Below are 21,637 nucleotides of genomic sequence, written 5' to 3' on the forward strand. Positions count from 1 at the left end.
CCACAGCCCGGCCGCCAGCAGCAGCGCCGCGCTGCCCAGCGCGCTCCTCCTCCTCATCCTGCTCGCTCCTGCACACGCAAGCACGGCAGAGCCGTCGTCAGAGCGACCCTCCTCTCGCTGGAACACAGCTGCGGGCTGGAAAAAACATGCTAAAAAAAAAGAAACTGGCTACGAGCGAGTAGGACTCGCGCACTGAAGGTTCCCTACAAACTTAACTATCTACACACATCAAAAAAACATTAAGCAACACCTCGGTTACGAGAGTTGCGGAACCTATACAGAAAATTTGAATAGAGATCAACATAAACATTTCCACCCTTTTTATTGCCCATGACAACCACATATTGCATGTTGTACCACCGTACAGCGAGACCTAAAGAGGTGGTGGTCCAGACTGCTGTACACACCAGTACCTTTAATACCCAGTAGCACGTCCTCTTGCATTGATGAATGCCTGTATTCGTCGTGGTATACTATCCACAAGTTCATCAAGGCACTGTTGGTCCAGATTGTCCCACTCCTCAGCGGCGATTCAGCGTAGATCCCTGAGAGTGATTGATGGGTCACGTCATCCATAAACAACCCTTTTCAATCTATCCCAGGCATGTCGATAGGGTTCATGTCTGGAGAACATGCAGACAATTCTAGTCGAGCGATGTCGTTATCCTGAAGGAAGTCATTCACAAGATGCGCACGATGGGGGCGCGAATTTTCGTCCTAGAAGACGAATGCCTCGCCAGTATGCTGCCGATATGGTTGTACTGTCGGTCGGAGGATGGCATTCACATATCGTACAGCCGTTACGGGGCCTTCCATGACCACCAGCGGCGTACGTCGGCCGCACATAATGCCACCCCAAAACAGCAGGAAACCTCCACCTTGCTGCACTCGCTGGACAGTGTGTCTAAGGCGTTCAGCTTGACCGAGTTGCCTCCAAACACGTCTCTGACGATTGTCTGGTTGAAGGCATATCCGACACTCATCGGTGAGGAGAACATGATGCCAATCCTTAATTCTTAATTAAAGGAGCTACAACACACGTTTCGTGCCAACGGCTATGATGACAACATCATAAGAAAGGTAGCTAAAACCAAAGGGAGCAGAACACGAGAAGAAGGCAAAGAAGAAATGCTTCCACTGGTACACTCACCATATGTAAAAGGCGTTAGGCCCCCAGGGGCCCAGCATTCATTTTCCGGGTATGGGCTTGGCGACCCTGGGGTTCCTGAGCTGGGGACTGGTAAGCGTCACCAGTCCCCTGTCACTGTAAGCTCTGGGCATGCTTCAGCGACCACCGTGCGGCACGGAGGTGGAACGTTGTGTGTCTCAGGGAATGGGGATCTTGGCTTGACCTCCTGGTTCGCGAGGATGGAATAAACCTCTATAAAAAAAAAAAAAAACCTCAATCTCAAGGTGTGCTGCGCGCTGATGAGGTGCATGGCTGTTGAGATGGAACAGTCGTCAGTGGGCAACCTCTGGGGAACCTGCCGCACCTCAGTTGTATAAGGCTTACATAGGCATGTGGGGCTCTGCCTAGGTGGACTTCTAGTTCCCTAGCTGCTCATGAGACCGAGATGGAACCCTCGAACTTTTATTCTTCTCCTCCCAGCGGAAAGGGTGGGCTGCTGGTAGGTTCCCACACCCAGTCCAACAAGAGGGCTCGTGTAGCCAGTCCTCCTGATTCAGTTACTTGTAACAGAATGCAAACTGCTTCGCAGAATGTGTTTCTTATAGTTAAACGAAAAGAGGGGAGTTTTGATAAAGTTTCACCATTTTGTATACAGAAAGGCTGAGAATGCATTGCTGGCACCTTAAAATCTGTAAAGCGCTTGCGAAATGGAACCTTGTTGGTTGAAACAACAACAAATCAAGAACCTTCAGAAAACACAATTCCTTGGGGAGTTTGCGATAGAGACTGAGTGTCACAACACCTTGAACCACAGCAAAGGTGTTGTGACTTGCAGGGATCTCGTTGACACTCCCCAAGACGAACTGAAAGCTCAGTGGTCCCAGGAAGGAATTGTCGACGTGCAACACGTTATGAAATGGGTGGATGGCGCTCTCGTGAAGTCCGACTCGTTTGTTCTTACTTTTACCGGCACCAAATTGCCGGAGCATGTGGAGGCAGGTTTCCTACGTCTCGGTGTACGGCCGTATTACCCCAACCCCATGCGGTGTTTTAAATGCCAACACTTTGGGCACACTACTCTCGGCTGTAGAGGGGCAGCCACTTGTGGGGAATGTGGTAAAGCTGCCCATGAGGGAGTTGGTTGCTCCTCTCCTCCCAAGTGTGTCAACTGCTCTGGGGATCACCCTGTGTGGAGTAGGGACTGTCGAGTTTACCTTGAGGAATGGAAGATTCAGGAACTTACAACTACAAAACGCATCCCGTATGGTGAAGTGAAGAAATATACAAATCCATGCAGCCGCCCACGTTTGCTGCCAACTTTTCTTCCGTTCTGAAACAGCAAGTCCTGAAAACTGATGCCGCTAGACAAACGGAGGTTGCTACTGTGAGCACTAGCACTTGCGTTTGTCAATGCATGTGTGCTGCTGCAGTTCCTGTGAAGCCTGCTGCTCTGCCCCAGACTTCTGACCAGCCTGTGGTGGCTGACATTGTGGACCTTCCAGCCCCTCCCCAGGTCAAGTCTTGTGCGCTGCCCAGCGCTGCTACACCCTCTACTGCTTCTGAGGTTGTGGCTCCAATGCCACCTCAGACCAAAAAACCTAAGCCAAAGCCAAAGGGAGCGACTCGCCCGCTGAAGGAGACTGAAGGTATACAGTCTTCTGATGTTGATGTCATTCTCTCTGACATCTCGCCCCAGAACTGAGCCTCCACCTGTTGTGGGCTCCCCTCCCAAACAGGAAGTCAGGATGAAGGTCCTCCCACCCTGATAGATGGCTCCCATTATATAGTGGAACATGAATGGATTCTGGACACATGTGGAGGAACTGAAACTCCTAGTACAGCAACGCCCCCTGTGCTTGTGTTTACAGGAAACACATTTAAAACCATCTGATGCTCCTGGAGTAAGGGGCTATATGTTATATCGCAAGGATGACCTGACTGGGGAAAGGGCCAAAGGTGGGGTCGTCATGTTTGTCAATAATGGCCACCACTCCTCTGCCCTCCCCCTGGATACTGACCTGCAAGCAGTTGCAGTTGAAATTCATTCACGTTGGAGGCTTACCATTTGCTCCCTTTATTTACCTCCTCTGGATCCAGTGAACTTAGAGGCTCTCACAGATCTTATCGAACAACTCCCCTGCCCATTTCTCCTCCTGGGTGACTTCAATGCCCATCATGTTCTGTGGGGCTCAACTTCTATTTGCGCTCGGGGTCGGGTTTTGGAGAGCCTCTTGACATTCAAGTGTTGTGCATACTCAACACTGGTACTCCGACTCATTTCTCTGCTACTACTGGGTAGTAGCCATTGACCTATCTTTCTGCTCCCCAACCCTCACCGACTCTGTTCACTGGGAGGTCATTGGCGACCTTCATTCCAGAGATCACTTCCCCATCCGCATTCATCTCCTGGATGCTGTATTGTTGGAACAGAAGACGCCAACATGGACGGTTGGCAGGGCTAACTGGCCACTGTACAGTCGGTTGGCTGTCTTTGAATGTCGCAACAGCATACAGGAAGGGGGGAATCACATCACACTTGCGATCCATCATGCTGCTGATCTGTCCATACCAAAGTATTTTGGCCCTCTTTAGAGGCGTCTTGTACCTTGGTGGACGGAAGAGTGCCATTCAGCCAACTGGGACAGGCGTGCGGCTCTTCCACGATTTAAATGCCGCCCAACAGCGGTCAATCTTACCGCCTTTCGAATCGCGAGAGCCAGGGCACGCCGTGTCATTAAGGAGAGTAAGAAAAGGTCTTGGCAGGAGTTCCTGGATTCCATCAACCGTTCCACTTAAGTATGGGAAGCCATCTGGAGGATTTCCACTAAACGCAGCCGTTTACCAATAGCTGCAGTCCTAAACCAGGGGTGCCTCCAAACGACACCCAGAGACATTGCTCAGACGCTGGCAGAGCATTTTGCACGAAGTACTGCCACTGCAAACCAGGGTCCAGCGTTTCGTCGCTACCGTGCGACTGTCGAAAGAGCAAACTTGGACTTTCGGTCGAACAGTTCTGAGGCCTACAACTCCCCTTTCTCCATGTGAGAAATCGAATCGGCACTTACTGAGACTTCTGACACTGCATCAGGTCACGACCGCATCCGGTACTCCATGCTTCGACATCTGCCAGCGGCGTCAAAGGAGATCCTCCTCGGATGTTTTAATCTCGTCTGGCAGACAGGAGTATTCCCCACCTCGTGGACTGAGGCAATACTCATCCCTCTCCTCAAACCAGGAAAGGGCCGCACATGTCCCAGTAGTTATCGGAGTATCGCCTTGACGAGCTGTGTCGGAAAGACCCTGGAATGGATGGTTAACCGTCGTCTGGTCTGGCTGTTAGAGACCAGGCTGCTGCTTAGCCGCTCTCAGTGTGGATTCCGAAAATTTCGGTCCACGGTCAACAACCTGACCCTCCTCGAGGCGGCTATTCAGCAGGCTTTCCTTCGTCAGCATCACTGTATCGGTATCTTTTTTGATATCAGTAAGTCATATGATACTACTTAGAGACACTGTATTCTTGCACAACTGCATTAATGGGGCTTTCGTGGCCACTTCCCCATTTTCATTCTGTCTTTCCTGTCTCAGCGGTTTTTTCGGACCCGAGTTGGTAACACACTGTCTGATCCCTTTGAGCAAGAGAACGGTGTTCCCCAGGGCAGTGTTTTAAGCGTTACCCTCTTTGCCGTAGCCATCAACAGTATAACATGTACAGTGAGGAGTCCAGTACAATGCTCCTTATTTGTGGACGACTTTGCTGGTTCCTATTCCTCCTCTAGTGTTGCAACTGTGAGTCGTCAGTTGCAGCTAACAGTGCGGCGGTTAGAGGAGTGGGCTGCAATGACGAGTTTTCGGGTTTCTGCCGATAAGTGTGTTTGTGTTCATTTTAATCGTTCTCTTCGTCTTTTTAATTTTCCTGCCTTGCATATGGGGGATACTGTCCTACATTTTAGAGACACAGTGCGGTTTCTGGGCCTAATTTTTGTCTTCAGGTTGTCATGGCTGCCACACCTACGAGCCTTGAAAGCCAGAACCGTGAAGGCACTAAACATCCTCAAGTGCCTGAGCCACAGGTCTTGGGGAGCGGACAGGGCGCGTCTCCTCCAGTTTTATCAGGCTTCTGTGCGTTCACGGCTGAACTACGGGTGCGCAGTGTATGGGTCAGCGAGACAGTCTATTTGCGGATCCTTGACGCTGTCCACCATGCAGGGATTCGGCTGGCCACGGGTGCTTATCGGACCAGTCCCATACCCAGCCTCTGTGCTGAGGCTGGGGAACCGCCACTTCCCATCCGGCGGCAGCTCCTGCTGGTGCGACAGGCTTGTAAATTTCTTGCAGCTCCAACATCGCCTGCTCACCATATTGTTGCTTATCCACCTCTGGACCGCCTTTTTTCCCCACCGTCCCCGTGCTACGTTGCCATTTGAGATCCGTGTGCAACTTTTGCTAGAGTCCCTCGGTGTGGAGTCTGTACTACTACAAATCCAGGGTTTTAACCGCCTGCCACCCTGGTTACTGGAGAGGCCCAGAGTAATTTTAGATTTGGTGCAGAACAAGAGAGATTGCACTCCTGCCGCCGTTTTTAATGCAACATTTTCTGCCATTTTTTCTGAGCACCACGACTATGTAACTGTTTCTACGGATGGATCGAAACAAGGGGATTCCGTTGGTTTCTCTGTTGTTTTTCCGGATCGTGTCCTCAAGGTTCGACTGCCTCAGACTTTTACTGTGTTTGATGCAGAATTGCCTGCGATCTTGCGGGCACTGGAGCAGATGAGCCATCTTCCTGTCCTAAATTCCTTGCCTGTTCCGATTTACTAAGTGCCCTTCACTCATTGCAACGTTTGTATCCAGCAGATAAAATAGTCCAGACCATCCAGGATGCCCTCCTCCAACTATAGCGACTGGTGAAGGTGGTTGCTTTCTGCTGGGTTCCGGGGCACGTCGGCATTTCTGGGAACGAAAGGGCAGATCTCGCAGCCAAGGAGGCGTGCCTCGATCCGCAGGTATTTCAGTGTGCCATCCCCCTGCACGCACTCACCTTGCTGTTGAGCTCAAGAGTCATGCGTCGGTAGGAGGATGATTGGCTGGAAATGACTGACAATAAGCTCCGTTTAGTCAAGCCCACAACGCGTGTGAGGTGTACTTCCTTCCAGCCCCGTAGACGAGACGAGGTTCTCCTCACTCGGCTTCGGATAGGCCACAGTACTTATGACGCATGGCTTCCTGCTCCGGCGAGAGGACCCTCCAATGTGCGGTGATTGTGGCGTCCAGGTCCTGTGCGCCACGTTTTATTGGATTGCGTTTTATTTTCTGACCAGCGGGTTGCAGGTGCCTTGCCAGCGGATCTGCCACCTCTTTTTAGGAAACACTTGGACGAATGTGGTTAAAGTTTGAAAGTTCTGTGGCTTGTCAAATGTTTTTACAAAGATTTTAGTGAGAGGGTCTTAATTTGCTCACTGTGTGACAAGATCGCCCATATTTTATGTAAGTGGCCAGCCAGTGACACTTTCCTGTGGCATTCTTGCTGCTACGTTTTCGCTTTCCTTACGTTTTACTTTCTTATATAGTATTTTCCTTCTTTTCCTGCTTTCTTTGCGTGTGTGCTTCGTTTTTATTTGGTCTGTCCCCATTCGTTCCTTTTAATGTGTGTCAGGGCGCTGATGACCTCGAAGTTGAGCGCCCATAAGCCCCAACACACCCACACACAAAAGGCGTCAGTGAACGGCTAGGCAACGTCCTCCGCCGACGAGGTTTCAAACCGATTTTTCGAAGCAGTCGCGGGATCCACGAAATGATAGGTTCCAGCAAGGATGTAGTCAACAATCTTAACACTGCAGGTGTTTACGTACTACGGTGTGAATGCGGAGTTGCCTACATAGGAGAAACAGGGAGACCTGTCAGTTTACGAGTAGCAGAACACGAACGCTATGTACGATTACAACAACATAATAAAGCGGCGATAGCGGAACACCACCGTGACTGTGGGCAACCTATCAGGTTCCAGGAAGCCCGAGTACTGGCGAAAGAATTGTGGATGCGAAAACGTAAAATACGGGAGGCGATCGAAATTATTAAGCAGCCTGACAACATCAACAGAGAAGATGGCTACAAACTTCCGGCGTCCTGGCTGCCAGCCATCCCAGTCCAACGGGCCGTGAACGGTCGCGGGGCAGAAGCTGCACGGGACACGGGCGTATCTGCACAAACAGCTGTAGAGCAACTGTCAGTCCACTTCCGCGCACACCAGGAGGAAAACTTGCCGACCAGAAGCCGAACGCTGATTGACGGACAGCTACCAATCGTTGACGACATGGACATCCACGAATAGCATCTTTCCTTTCATCTTCCCTTACATCATGACTAGCCAATCATATTACAGGGCCAATTAAAAGTTTTACAACAGTAGCGTCAGACATCGATAGTCTGTAATAAATAGAAGCACCAATCCCCATGCAAAACCAGTCGTGCCCTGAGGAAGGCCGTTGCATTTCGGTCGAAACGTCGGTTTTAGTTTATTATTGTTGTTAGTTTTTAGCCATGAAGCGGCATAATACCCAGAATTTAGTCACTATATCAACCATATAGTATGTTTATGTAAGTGTTTGTTGATTCACCGTAAGTTATTTATTTTAACATGCTACATTTCTCAATGTGATATGTGTTGCATTGTGTACAAAAGTTTATTAATTTACTGATTTTGTACTGAACATTATTTAAGTCAGGAGTGTACAGGCCGGCTAGAACCGCAGGTCGCCAACCCCTCACGGTAACTACGTCCTAAGGGCCACAAAAAAGTTCACATCATTTGTTTCACAATTATTTATTTAATTTAAATTTTATACTTTTCCTATTATTATTATTATTATTATCATCATTATCAACCGATAATCTTGAAATAAATGGTTCGGGTTCACAGAAATACATAAAATGGTTCCTTACCTTGCTCACTAAAAGTTAAACGCGCTAAAGAGTAGGCTGACAAAGCTTGTCAGTTGTGTACTGCAGAATACACGAACCACTGACGACTAAATAACGTCGTTCCATGTAGCCCTGCGTCCAACTCTTGTTGCAGCGATTGCATTGGTGCGCAAGTGCGAAAGTTTAAAAATAACGTGTCGCAGCTGATTTGGTGTGAATGAAAAGAATTCAGTTCTACAAGGACTAGCCGTCTCTTTTCCGGGAGGGAATGAGAGATGCGAAAGTGACCTCTATATAAACGAAATGAATGAACAGAATGTACGTGTCATTGTGCGGAGAATGGGGAGGATCGCCTTGTCGCCATATTTAGCGCTTGCAGATGTCTGCAACACACCCACTGCTTGTAGGATACTGCGTATTAAAGCCAACATTGGGGCACTCCGTTCCGAATGGATAATGATGACTTAAATAATAATAATTATCAATACCGATTGCTTTTAATGCAAAGAAACGAATACCGTAAAATCGACGTTGACCTGAAACTTCCAACCACATGTACATTATTATTCTACAGTTACATTAAACTGTTTAACAGAGGGCTCGCAGAACTTCATTCAGACCATTTCTCTGCTATTACATTCTCGAATAGCACGTGGGAAAAATAAAATTGTAAATCTTCCTCTGCGAGCTGTGACTAATTTATCATATCTGTGACACACTCTCGCCTATTGCGCGATGATAGAAAACGAGTTGGTCTTGGTTGAATTTTTTCGATGTCCTCAGTCAGTCCTATCTAATAAGGATTTAGTACCGCGCAGCAACGCTGCAGAAGAGGACGGACAAACGCAGTGTAGGCAATCTCTTTAATAGAGTTCTTGCATCTTCTGTGTGTTCTGCCAATAAAACGCAGTCTTTGTTTCGCCATCTCCACATTTACTATGTTATGGTTCCAATTTAAGTTGTTGATAATTTTAATTCCTCGGTATTTAGTTGAAGCAAATTTTTATCGTGTAATCGAAATTATACGAAATTTTTTAGCACTCACGTGGAGGAGCGCCCTGTAGATCTTGTTCTTCTTCAGCGTCTGTCACAATGTGTAGCAGGTTGCGCATTTTTCGCTTTCTGTCCCTACTAGGTATGATGAAGTGCTTGGTCAGATCTTCATCTACCTATATTCTTCTTCTATCTTTAGGTCTATTTGGGGGGGGGGAGGGAGGGAGGGAGATAGATAGATAGATAGATATGCGGCCACCGTTAGCTCGATCCCTGAATAAGTCATACGCCACCTACTTTCAATGAAAACCGGCGTTTTGCTATTGTTTCTTCATGTGATAGAAGTACGTGTCTGTACCAGCTCATCTTCTGAATTTTAGGTGCCATTCAGTAAGGGCTTGATGAAATTATTTTGAAAGCCGTTTTGATCTTCCGATGATTTTACAAGACGGTAAATGATGGTATCACTTGCAAACAATCTAAGAGGGTGCTGAGACTGTCTCCTAAGTCGTTTAGACAGGGTGTCTCAGGCGGAATGGTCAGTATTTCAAAAATTCAAATGGCTCTGAGCACTATGGGACTCAACATCTGTGGTCATCAGTCCCCTAGAACTTAGAACTACTTAAACCTAACTAACCTAAGGACATCACACACAACCATGCCCGAGGCAGGATTCGAACCTGCGACCGTAGCGGTCACGCGGTTCCAGACTGACGCGCCTAGAACCGCACGGCCACACTGGTCGGCGGAATGGTCAGTATTCAGGGATAATATAGCAACGATCATTCAAAACATATAGTAGACACGGGCTCTAAAATGCATACCTTAAGAGCTATGAGGACTTCTTCATTTCGAAATCTCTTCTATTAAATTCTTCATTTGTGTGGCCGCATTGCCTGTAATTGCTTTACAATTTGTGATGATATTTTTGATCTGTCATTACAGCGACAAGAAATGCTGGTTTTTCTCACCAGACGCGTTTCGCTTTATTGAAGTAAAGTATCATCAGTGGTCTGTAATTAAAGACATCTATAGTGTGATTTGTTTTGGGGACCGAAAAACAGTTCGTTAACAAATTGTTGGTAGCCGTAAAACCAAGTATAAATTACCGTATGTAAAAACCAACAATTTGTTAACGAACTGGTTTTTGATTCAGAAAATAAATCAAATTGTAAATATCTTTAATTTAAGACTACTGATGATGCTTTACTTCAATAAAGCGAAACGCGTCCGGTGAGAAAAACACACATTTTTGTAGCTGTAACGACAGAACAAAAATACCCTCAGAAATCTCTTCTAATGCAAGCTCTTTTGCTTTTCATATTTTGAGAGATGCTTGTACGGACCAAAGTAAGGAAAAAAATGTCCAATAAACGTGGGCTCTAAAGTGCATAGCTTAAGAACCATGAGTACTTGTTCACCTTCGCTACTGTGAACCACACGTCCTCTACTGAACAAGTGCTCATAGCTCTTAAGGTACGCATTTTAGAATCCATGTTTACTAGACAATTCTTTCATGTTTTGGTCGAAACTACCTCCTCCCAAAATATGGAAAGCAAGGAGCTGGCAGTAAGAGAGATTTGTTTTACTGTATCGAAAATGAAGTGCTCGTAGCTCTTAAGGTGTGCATTTTAGAACCCACGTTTACTGGACATTTTTCTTTCGAATGATTGTTCCTTTATATCCCTGAATATTGACAATTTTTCCTTGGACACCGTGTGTAGATTAGGGACAGCAGAGGGCCTGTAAGACTGACTGCTGTCTCATTCGATGGCTTTCCCTTAGATACTACTACGAGTTGTGACCTTTCTGACAGGAAATCATGAATTCAGTCCCACAACTGAAACGATACTATATAGGAACGCAATTTGATTAGAAGCAGTTTGTGAGGAACGATATCGAAATCCTTCTGGAAAATTAGAAATATAGAATTAATTTGTGATCTGCTGTTGATATCACTCAGTACTTAGTCCAAATAAGAAGCCAGTTGCGACTCACAAGAACGATATTTCTTGAATCCGTGCTTGTTATTTCTCGATGTATGTTTTTCTTTGAGGGTTTTATAAAGTCGGACACAGTATATGTTGGAAAATTTTACGGATATCAGCAGAGACACCCGCGGGTACCCACATCGGCGCAGGCTTCTGTCCACAAAGTCAGTACTACTGCAGGCATGTCAGCGTCCGCACAGACCTGTACCGATAGGTCAGTGCGGCTGCGTCCCAAGTCCAGCGGCAGGTCGGCGCCCACGCCTTTGCGAGGTACGCGCGGCGCCAGCAGAGACGGCTAATTGTGAGTGCGGCGGGGGCGAGGGTCCTCAATGAGGCGCCCCCGAGCTGCGACTCCTCCCTAATTGCGCACCGCCCCCAGCGCTCGCCGCTGTCGTCAGCCGCGCGTACGCCACACCTTGCCACGTAGAGGCCGGCCGACCCCCGCCGGCGGGTGGGCTACATTTCCGGGCCGTTTCTCAGACGCCGTTCCGAGGTGCTCTGCTGGACGTAATGAGGTCGTGAACCCACTACCAAGGACATATTATTATTACTACCATTATTATTATTATTATTATTATTATTATTATTATTATTATTATTCTTTCGATTTCGGCCATCTTTGGACCACGTTCAACAATTCACTTGCCCGGCTTTTTGATCTTTTTTTCTCTCTTCCCAATATTTCCTCATCATTTTCGAGTGGTTCCTCCTCCGCTCTTCCGACCATTTCCTGTTATTATTCTTTAGTTTCGTTTCTTCTGGAAAACACTTAATTTCGTTCACTATTTGTCTAAACTTTTCCCTGTCCCTGATTGACTCACGGGTGACATTAAAATAGGCCAAATCCTTTTTCACCATCTGTATCCATTTATTGTTGGTTTTTTCGTTCCTGTTACTATGTTCAAACACTTTTCTTGTTAGTCTGTTTCCATCCATCCTCGACAGGTGACCATAAAACGTTAGTCTGCGTTTACGCATTGCCTCACTCACTTTCTCAATAGTTTTGTATATTTCCTTATTACTCTTTAGCTTGCACTCTTCCCCAATCTTTCTCGGTCCTAATATTTTTCTCAAAATTTTCCTTTCTTTCTTTTCCATGTTTTCTATTTCCCCCTTTTTGTTAAGAGTTAGGCACTCCGATGCATACAGGCATTCTGGTCTAATGACAGTTTTATAATGTCTTAATTTAGCTTGAATCGAAATGTTTTTTTTGTTATATATGTCTTTGGTTTTTTGAAAATCTGGCAATAATTACAGAAAACGAAGAAATAGCTCAGAACTACTTGGAGAAACTACAAGAAGTTTCGGCCAGAGCTGGACTGCAGATTTCATTTGAAAAAACCGTGTATATGTCTAATCATAGAAATAACAAGAAAAATCTTATTACTAAATACGGCAATATTAAGAGAGTAGAAAAATTTAAGTATTTAGGTGAAATAATTCAAGTGAATGGTTTAGACAAGAGTGCAAACCAGGCGAGAGCAAGGAAAATGGAATTTGCTTTTCAAAAAACCAAAGACATATTATTATTATTATTATTATTATTATTTGCGAATAAGTCTATTAGACTGTCCAAACTACTTGAGATGGGCAGTAGCTCTGCTTGATGCCAATATTTATTTAATTCACGTCCTGTGAGGCTCCTTTCCCTCTTCAGACCACATTGTTCTTGTGGTATCACATGTCAATACCACCCTACAGGCGTTTCACAGTTGGTAACATAACTGCAAGTTTCCGTTAGACGCCAATAACGGTCGCGCGGGTTCTGGTAGACCCAATGGTGCACGCCCGCTGAGCCACGCCTCCAGTGGCTCTGTACCACAAGTGCTCTCTGCAGTTGCAGCATAGGATGGCCAGTGGCAGTCACTCGCCCCACTTGCACATAGCTTCTTTTCTGTGATACCATTATTCGTGCCTAGTACAGCGAGCCTCATCTTTGTTGCTATTGTGTGAGGTGGACTGTAATTCCTGCTGCATTATTTGTGATGAGTCTTCCTATGCTTGGAATAATACAAAATAAGTAAACCTTTTGTTTGTTTTTCGCTAATAACTTATGATCCTGGCCAGCATTCCTACAACAACAGTTGCTGCACCATTCTGTAGTCCATTTCTCCTTATTGTTGTGTACAAATTCGTACCCGATAGTTCTAGTCTTCTTCTTTGATTTTTCCTCTTGGTCACCTTGCCATGTGAATTTTGCACTTGAAGATATTGCAGTTTCAGACGTGTTCTGCTATAGTTCACAGATCAATGTCGATCTTACCAGTCTGTTTCATCATGTCCTTTTGGGATATACTATCAAAGAATCCATTTTTTTCCATAAACCTATCTTGGTTCATTCTTTTTAAATGTCCTTTGGATATTAACCTACATTTTTAATCGTCCTATGGACACTAGTGTATTGTTTGATGTCGCATTTGCCTCTGACTCGATATTATTTGTCTTTAAGTTTTGAGCCAAGAATTTTTCTTACATTTTTGGGTTCTTTTTTATTTTGTTTTCAGTCATGTTTTCCTATTCAGAATTAGCGTTTCTGATCCATAGTTGCATTCTAGTTTAATTGTAATTAATGGTGTAATGTCTTAATTTTATGTGCTTGGAGATACAGCTCTTGTTGTAGATATTTTGGGTAATTATGTACTCAGTTTACATTTTTTGACATCTAATTTCGTTTCCTATTGTTCGATTCCACCTACCTAAATTGTGTCACAGAGATATTTAAATTGTGGAACTCGTTCAGTAATGCCGCATTTCTTCTGCCCAGTGTGCCTGGAAACCAACTGCCCACTAAGTCTCGGCTGAGTGCACTTCGAGGCTCTTCGTCCGCCTGCAACGCTCGCTATGAGCAACGGTCCACCTGCAGTTCGAATCTTCGTTCAACCTGTTGGATGAGCGCTTGAACAGTTACCTTGTGTACGACTGTAACTTTCGTAGTTCGTGCACCTTGTGTGTTTGTGTGCATGTAGTTTCGGTATGGAAGTATCAACGACCGTCCGCGGTAAGCCATACAGTGTCTGCAAAGATTAATAGAGAATCGAAGTAGTGCGGGCTTCGATTTGACGCTGTTCAAAACAGGAATCAACTTATTGCCGAGAAATGTTTAAGACAAAGGTTGTAAGGCGTTTCGTTCAAAAGATCATCACGTTGCAGTTCCGGATAACACTTGCTAAGTACACCAGTAAACACCCGATTCTTTAAAGAATCGAACTCCCATGGCTTCAAATGTTTGATTAATTTGCAATTGTGCTAATGTGTTAAATATTTCATGTTAAGCATACAAGCGAGAAAAAAAGTTTAGTGAAGCTTTGAAATAATTTCTTGGAAGTCGCTAAGTGCTGTCATTATGAAGCAGTGGATGAATATAGTCTCTGTTTTTAAGGACTAGCAGTTTTTCACGTACACCAGTGTTCATGACGTCATTTCTCGTGAACTGTGTATCATACAGTGATAAAGATTTGCAAATGGTTCAAATGGCTCTCAGCACTATGGGACTTAACATCTGAGGTCTTCAGTCCCCTAGACTTAGAACTATTTAAACCTAACTAACCTAAGGACATCACACACATCCATGCCCGAGGCAATATTCGAACCTGCGACCGAAGCATCAGCGCGGTTCCGGACTGAAGCACCTAGAACCGCTCGGCCACAGCGGCCGGCTAAAGATTTGCAGGTACATTATATGTGGTACTGTCTGCGAACTTCGTTGCGAAAAGAGTCGCTATTAAGGAAGTAATAAATTAAAAGGTAATGTCTGACGGTGAAGTTTTATTGCATGGACAGTGAAAACGTAATAAGCGATAAACTTTTTTTCCTTTCATAATTTTGTGGGGGCTCTTAGCGAGAAAAAGGCGTGGTAAAGGTTTGAAACTATGTGTAAAGTTTGTTGGAAGTTGCTAAGTGCTCTCATTCTCAAGTCCGCAGTTCGTGGTCTAGGGGCTAGCGTTCTTGCCTCTGGATCACGGGGTCCCGGGTTCGATATCCGACCGGGTTGGGGATTTTGTCTGCCCGGGGACTGGGTGTTTGTGTTGTCCTCATTATTTCATCATCATTTGTGAGAGTGACTAGATTGGATTGTGAAAAGTAAATGGACAGTGTAAAAACTGGGACTTTCTGTGGGCGCTGATGACCGCGCAGTTGAGCGCCCCACAAACAAACATCATCATCATCATTATCATCATCTCATTCTCAGATACTGGATGAATATAGTTCAGGTACTTGCGCGCGGATCTGCCATCTCTTTTAGGCAACACTCGGACGAATGTGGCTAAAGTTTGAAAGTTCTGTGCCCTGTCAAATGTTTTTACAAAGATTTTAGGGAGAGGATTTTAATTTGCTCACTGTGTGACAAGCTCGCCCATATTTTATGTAAGTGGCCAGCCAATAACAATTTCCTGTGACATTCTTGTTGCTATGTTTCCCCTTTCCTTAGGTTTTACTTTCTTATGTAGTATTTTCCTTCTTTTCCTGCTTTCTTTGAGTGTGTGCTTTAGTTTTCTTAGGTCTGTCCACATTCGTTCCTTTTAATGTGTGTCAGGGCGCTGATGACCTCGATGTTGAGCGCCCATAAGCCCCAACACACCACCACCATCACGTGCGCGCTGTCAGTAACACTCCCTCAAGACAAAGACACAGTTTCTAGCTGTAAAACTTTTATTACTATATTAGACTTGTAACATAGGATTATACCTCTTAGTCAGTGTATGAGAGGAATTTGAATTTTTAAATTCGATCAATAATTACGCGAAATATTGAAAATAGGATTTTTGTTGGCCCTGGATGTCGTTAGGCAACATGCAATGGGTAAGAGGTTCCGGGGTACTCGCTTAGTAATATACAGGGTGTTTCACATGCCATGTTACGCACTTTTAGAGGTTGGTGAGGGGACTTAACAGATCAAGTTTTACATACGAACCCATGTCCGGAAACGTCATCCAACGACGCTACACAGCGTCAGAGTTTTAGGCGCCGGTGCCTGTAAATCTATGCGTATACTAGGCGATTCCGTGCTGCCGTTACAAACTTTCATGGCTGATGGAGAAGCATAAATGTAGCAATTTGAGGTCTGCAGCGTCTTAAATCTCTCGGCTAATCCCGCGCGGCACTGAATACATTTACCGGATCTGTTGTCGCTACGGATGTAGGCTATGCAACTTTCAGAGGTGGTAGTATGGACCAAAACAAAAAAAAAAAAAAAAAACAAAAAAAATGTTCAGTAAACATGGACGCTAAAATGGGAACCTTAAGTTCTATGAGCATTTGTTTCATACTAGCGGAGATAAACAAGTGATCATAGCTCCTCAGATATGGTTTTAGAGCCCATGTTTGCCAGACATTTTTTTCTTTTCTTGGTCTATACTACAATCTCTGAAAGTTGCATAGCGACAACAGTACCGGTGCACGTATTCCACTGTCAGAGGTATCAGAATGATTTTTGCTAGTAACTTTCGACTCGTTTTATTTCCGAACGACGGGCTGATACCTCAAATTGATACAATTATCCGTCTCCATCACTGTTGGGATTTTGTAACGTCATCGCGGAATCACACTGTATATACGAGGGTCACTCCAAAAGAAATGCACACTATTTTTTTTTTAATCCATCTTTTATTCTACATGTTGGAAAGTTTTTACAGTGTGTAGATACATCCTTTAGGAGCAATATTTTCATTTTTCCACATAATTTCCATCCCTCTCAACTGTCTTAAGCCATCTTGGAACCAGCGCCTGTATACCGGCACGGTAAAATTCTGGACCAACCTGTTGGAGCCACTGTTTGGTAGCGTGCACAAGGGAGTCATCATCTTCAAACCTTGTTCCACGAAGAGAGTCTTTCAGTTTCCCAAGGAGGTGATAGTCACATGGAGCCAAGACTGTAAGGCGGGTGTTTCAGTGTTGTCCATCCGAGTTTTGTGATCGCTTCCATGGTTTTTGACTGACATATGCCCGTGCATTGTCGTGCAACAGCAAAACATCCTGCTTTTCCCGATGTAGTCGAACACGACTCAGTCGAGCTTTAAGTTCCTTCAGTGTCGTCACATATGCACCAGAATTTATGGTGGTTCCACTTGGCATGATGTCCACAAGCAAGAGTCCTTCGGAATCGAAAAACACCGTAGCCATAACTTTTCCAGCAGGTGTGGTTTTGAATTTTTTTTTCTGGTGTGAATTTGCATGATGCCACTCCATTGATTGCCTTTTCATCTCTGGTGAAAAATGATGGAGCCATGTTTCATCACCTGTCACATTTCTTCCAAGAAATTCATATCCACCATTCTTGTACTGTCCCAAAAGATCGCTGCATACCGTTTTTCTTTTTTCTTTGTGAGCCACTGTCAACATCCTGGGAACCCACCTGGCACAAACCTTTTTTAACGCCAACACTTTCAGTATTCTGTAAACACTGCCTTCCCCTGTCCCAACATAGCGTGACAATTCGTTCACTGTGATGCGTCTGTCAGCAGTCACCAATTCGTTAACTCCCTGCACGTTGTCTGGAGTGTGTGCAGTACGAGGCCTGCTGCTGCGAGGACAATCCTCAATATTGCCGTGCCCGCTTTCATCACGTAACCTTCTTGCCCACCGACTAACTGTTATGCGATCGACAGCAGCATTTCCATACATCTTTTTCAACCTCTTGTGGATGTTTCCCACTGTCTCGTTTTCCCAGCACAGGAATTCTATGACAGCACGTTGCTTCTGACGAACGTCAAGTGTAGCAGCCATCTTGAAGACATGCTGTGACGGTGCCACTCACGGGAACATGTTGAACTAAGTTTGAAAACAAGCGGGAAGGATGTATGTACACACTGTAAAACTTTCATACATGCAGAATGAAAACTGTATTTTTACAAAAATAGTGTGCATTTCTTTTGGAGTGAACCTCGTGCAAACATTTATCGGCGCCAGCGCCTATAACTTTGACGCTCCGTAGGGTCGTTGGATGACGTTTCCAGATATGGGTTCACGTGTAAAACTCGATCTACTAAGTCCCCGCTACAACCTCTAGAAACGTGTAACATGAAGTGTGAAACACCCCGTAGGAATCAAACTTGGAAGACACACTAGAGGAATTGCCGAAATGTTTCCCTTGGCTCTACTATCTGCCGGTAAATTTTGGAGTCCGGCCTTGGGGATTAGTGGACCTCTACTCGACCTTTTCTGGGTGCAAATTTCAGTGAGCGCTTTTTAGAGAACACGCTCTTTGGCTTGTACCCAATGTCCCGCTTGTAGTCTGAGGTTCTATGGAGTTCTGATGATTCAGCGTCCAGTAACTGTCGTCGATCTTCGTTTCATAACCAAATGGAGGGACGTGAAGAAACGTGAAACGTATGCAAGTCTCGGTCTGTGAGCAGGTGCAGCCAGCTGCGAGCGCAGGAACTGGATCTCGTTCCGGTCAGTAGCAACGCTGTCTTTTGTCCGTTCCCGCCTCGACCCTGACGCACAGGTCGTGTTCCCGCAATTCTGCCGGCGGACAGCTTAGTGTGATGCAGGGCGGCGAGCGCAGCTGATCGTGGCCGGTGGGCGCGATAACATCGGGTGTTTCAAGTCGGCGACCGGCCGATTTCTCTGTGGTAAGCGAGGCGGCGCACGTGCGGGCCAGCCCCAGCTGCGTATGCGAATGCCGCGCAGGCGCTGCGCGCGTGCAGGCAGGCACCGGGGAGCGGCGCTGTTACGCTCGTGTTTGTGGTCCATTTCGCTAGCGCGCTCCTGAATTAAGATCCTCCGTTCAGGGCCGCATTCAAGCGCGGGATATCTAGCCTACAGCCAAGGGACCCGCGGCACGAAACTTCAAAACACAAAATTAAGTCTTAGTTTCAGTACGGTTACCTAATTGTTTTGTATGGACTTATTCGTCCGAGTTGTTCAGTGGCCTCTCATGCGAATTTAGGGGGGGGGGGGGGGGGGTGTAGGACGTCAAACAGGCAGACTTGGAGACGGAGAGGCACCACAGGACATTTTAATTTCCACTTTCTATACTTTTACAAATAAATTCGTAAAAATTTGTCAGCATGACCAGGAAGGATTCAGAATTCACACTCATAGCAGTGGAAGTTCGAAAACATAACGAAGTAATTTTTTTTTTACACGTGAAATTTCATCATTTTTTTCACTTACTAATGGCAGCATTTATTGCTATAGGTACACTTTTCTTCACAAGTAAGAGAGATGGCTCGATGAATTTTGCACAGCATACAAACCATACTTACAGGTGTATGAAACTCTAGAATTTTCCAAATCTATTAAAAACTGTGGTAAAAATTGAGGTAATTAACTACACAACTTGTGTTTTCTTCTAAACATGAAGTTTAAAATACAACAGATCATTCGTTTTTTTCATAAATTAACTTAATCCTAGAGTTTCATACACCTGTAAGTATGGTATGCATGCTGTGCAAAATTCATCGAAGAATCTCTCTAACGTATGAAGAAAAGTGTACCTATAGCAACAAAAGCAGCCATTAGTAAGTGAAAAAAATGTTGAAATTTCACACGTAAAGAAAAATTATTTTGTTATGTTCTCGAACTTCCACTGCAATGAGTGTGAACTTTGAATCCTTCCTGGTGATGCTGACAAAGTTTTATGAATTTATTTGTAAAAGTATAGACACTGGAAATTAAAATGTCTTGTGATGCCTCTCCTGCCCCACGTCGGCCCGTTTGACGTCCTACCCCCTTTAAGTCAGATTTTACCTATTAAATCTCACACTCCCTTTGCGTCAAATTTCCGATGGCGCTCGGTCAAACGTGTGGTTCCTCGGCAATCTTGTAATGTTGCGTTCTATCGAAAGTAAAACAGGCGTAGACGTCGCAGTTAATGTCTCTACACCTCTGGAATAAGATGTGAATGGAGAACAGAGCCTTTGATTTTAAGGCTCATGATTTGAGAAAGTATTGAGTATGAAATATATATATATATATATATATATATATATAGGTAAAATGTGCTTGGTTGATACTTTCCTTTTGTTATCTTGCATTCGCTAACAAACATTTTCTCTTGTAGTTGGAATTTTTAAGCAGATGCTGGTAGAGACCACACCTCAGATTCAGCCTAGAGGTGCGAAGAGCCTGAATACGGCCCTGCGTCTTAAATTACGGGTGGATAATGAAAGGGTAGTTCCCTCCATAGTACTGTAATTGGTACTAATATTTCTTATAAGGGGTGTTTGTTTTAATTTGAGACAACTAAATATCTCGACTCCATTTTTTTGTACTGCACAATCACATTTGAAACACTCAAGTAACGTTTGAACACCAATATCAACGGTTAGAATCCATCGTAAATGAAACGTAGAATAAAATGGCTCGGTTCTTAATTGTAAAAACGGACTCACTTGATATTTGTAAAGAAATAAAGAAAGAAAAGAAGATACAAAATTGACCCTGCCCTGCCGGCCCCTGTGGCCGAGCGGTTCTAGGCGCTTCAGTCCGGAACTGCGCTGCTGCTACGGTCGCAGGTTCCTGCCACGGGCATGGATGTGTGTGATGTCCTTAGCTTAGTTAGGTTTAAGTAGTTCTTAGTCAAGGGGACTGATGACCTCAGATGTTAAGTCCCGTAGTGCTTAGTGTCATTTGAACCATTTCTGAGCCTGCCCACGCGGACGGGGTAGCTAGGATGTGGCCAATTGGAGCGCAGACAAATGTGCCCTTTACTAAATTAACTTTACACCTACTACATTTTTTCGTACAATGCGTCTTTTCCGAGATATTTAGTTGTTTCAAGGCAAAACAAACACCGCGTATACTCGATTGTTGAGTTCTGGTGATGTCGTTTCATGTCAAAGAAAGAAAGTAAAGAACACAATCCAGCGTTTGTTTCAGCGTGCATTTTTTATGTAATAACAGAAACGCAACATGCTGTAAGTTTAGTTCTGCTATTAAAAAAAGTGCCTTTTCTAAGAGGCACCGTTGGTAAGTAAGTAGTGCCAAATACGTGTTTGCCTATCTCTTTCCTAACGTTTATCCCTCAATACCGGAGCCGTTGTTTTTTATGGTTTCGCAAGCTCATTTAATTTTCAACTTTTTGGCCGGATGCCTTTCCTGTCGCCATAGCCATCAGGCAATTTAAAAGAGGGGATATCGTGTGCGCCATCTGTCTGCCTATCGTGTAAACATCTTTCCGTGCGTTTGTGTATTTAACTGTCTTTGCATCATACATTCTGAGGCAGAAATGGAGTGCCACCACAGCATTTGCCTAGCTGAGCGAGGAAAACAGCCTGAAACCAACTCAGGCTGGCTGGTGCAGCAGGTCAGCGGTAGTTAATTATGAATTCTATCCTCGTGCCGCAAAACTAGTGCGCTGCGCGCTACCAACATCTGAGTTAATGTTCTCAGTATTTTCTGCCGCCAATCGCTATGCCCTTTATTTGTGTACTTAGTGCATTTATCGCAGTGCCTTACAATGTTGTTTACACTTGCGTTGAGTTTGGACTCTCTCTTTTCCTCATCTCTTAATGTCTCCATTTTCCTCTCTTTTGTCGTACTGTAGCAGCAAAATTTGATTTAACTTGTAGTCCATCTGGAAACATGTGTTGTTGTGTGTTGATTTGGACAACTTTCTTCAACTCCTGTTTGTTGCCGTAAGTGGTGAAACAAAAATGGCAGG

General features: G+C 45.0%; 1 protein-coding gene across 6 annotated transcripts in view; it reads left to right on the plus strand.

The window, feature by feature from the left end:
- LOC126175652 (DNA ligase 3) overlaps positions 1-21,637 on the plus strand; it is a 644,184-nt gene that overhangs the window by 66,866 nt on the left and 555,681 nt on the right. Inside the window, exon 1 of one of the 6 annotated variants that reach the window (XM_049922548.1) lies at positions 18,502-18,602. The exons of the other annotated variants lie outside the window; for them this stretch is intronic. The gene's annotated coding sequence lies outside the window, so the exon portion shown is untranslated. Of the gene's footprint in view, positions 1-18,501; positions 18,603-21,637 lie in introns of those variants that run through there. 6 annotated transcript variants of the gene reach the window in all.

This window comes from Schistocerca cancellata, chromosome 3, assembly GCF_023864275.1.
Source record: "Schistocerca cancellata isolate TAMUIC-IGC-003103 chromosome 3, iqSchCanc2.1, whole genome shotgun sequence".
Classification (NCBI taxonomy): Eukaryota; Metazoa; Arthropoda; class Insecta; order Orthoptera; family Acrididae; genus Schistocerca; species Schistocerca cancellata.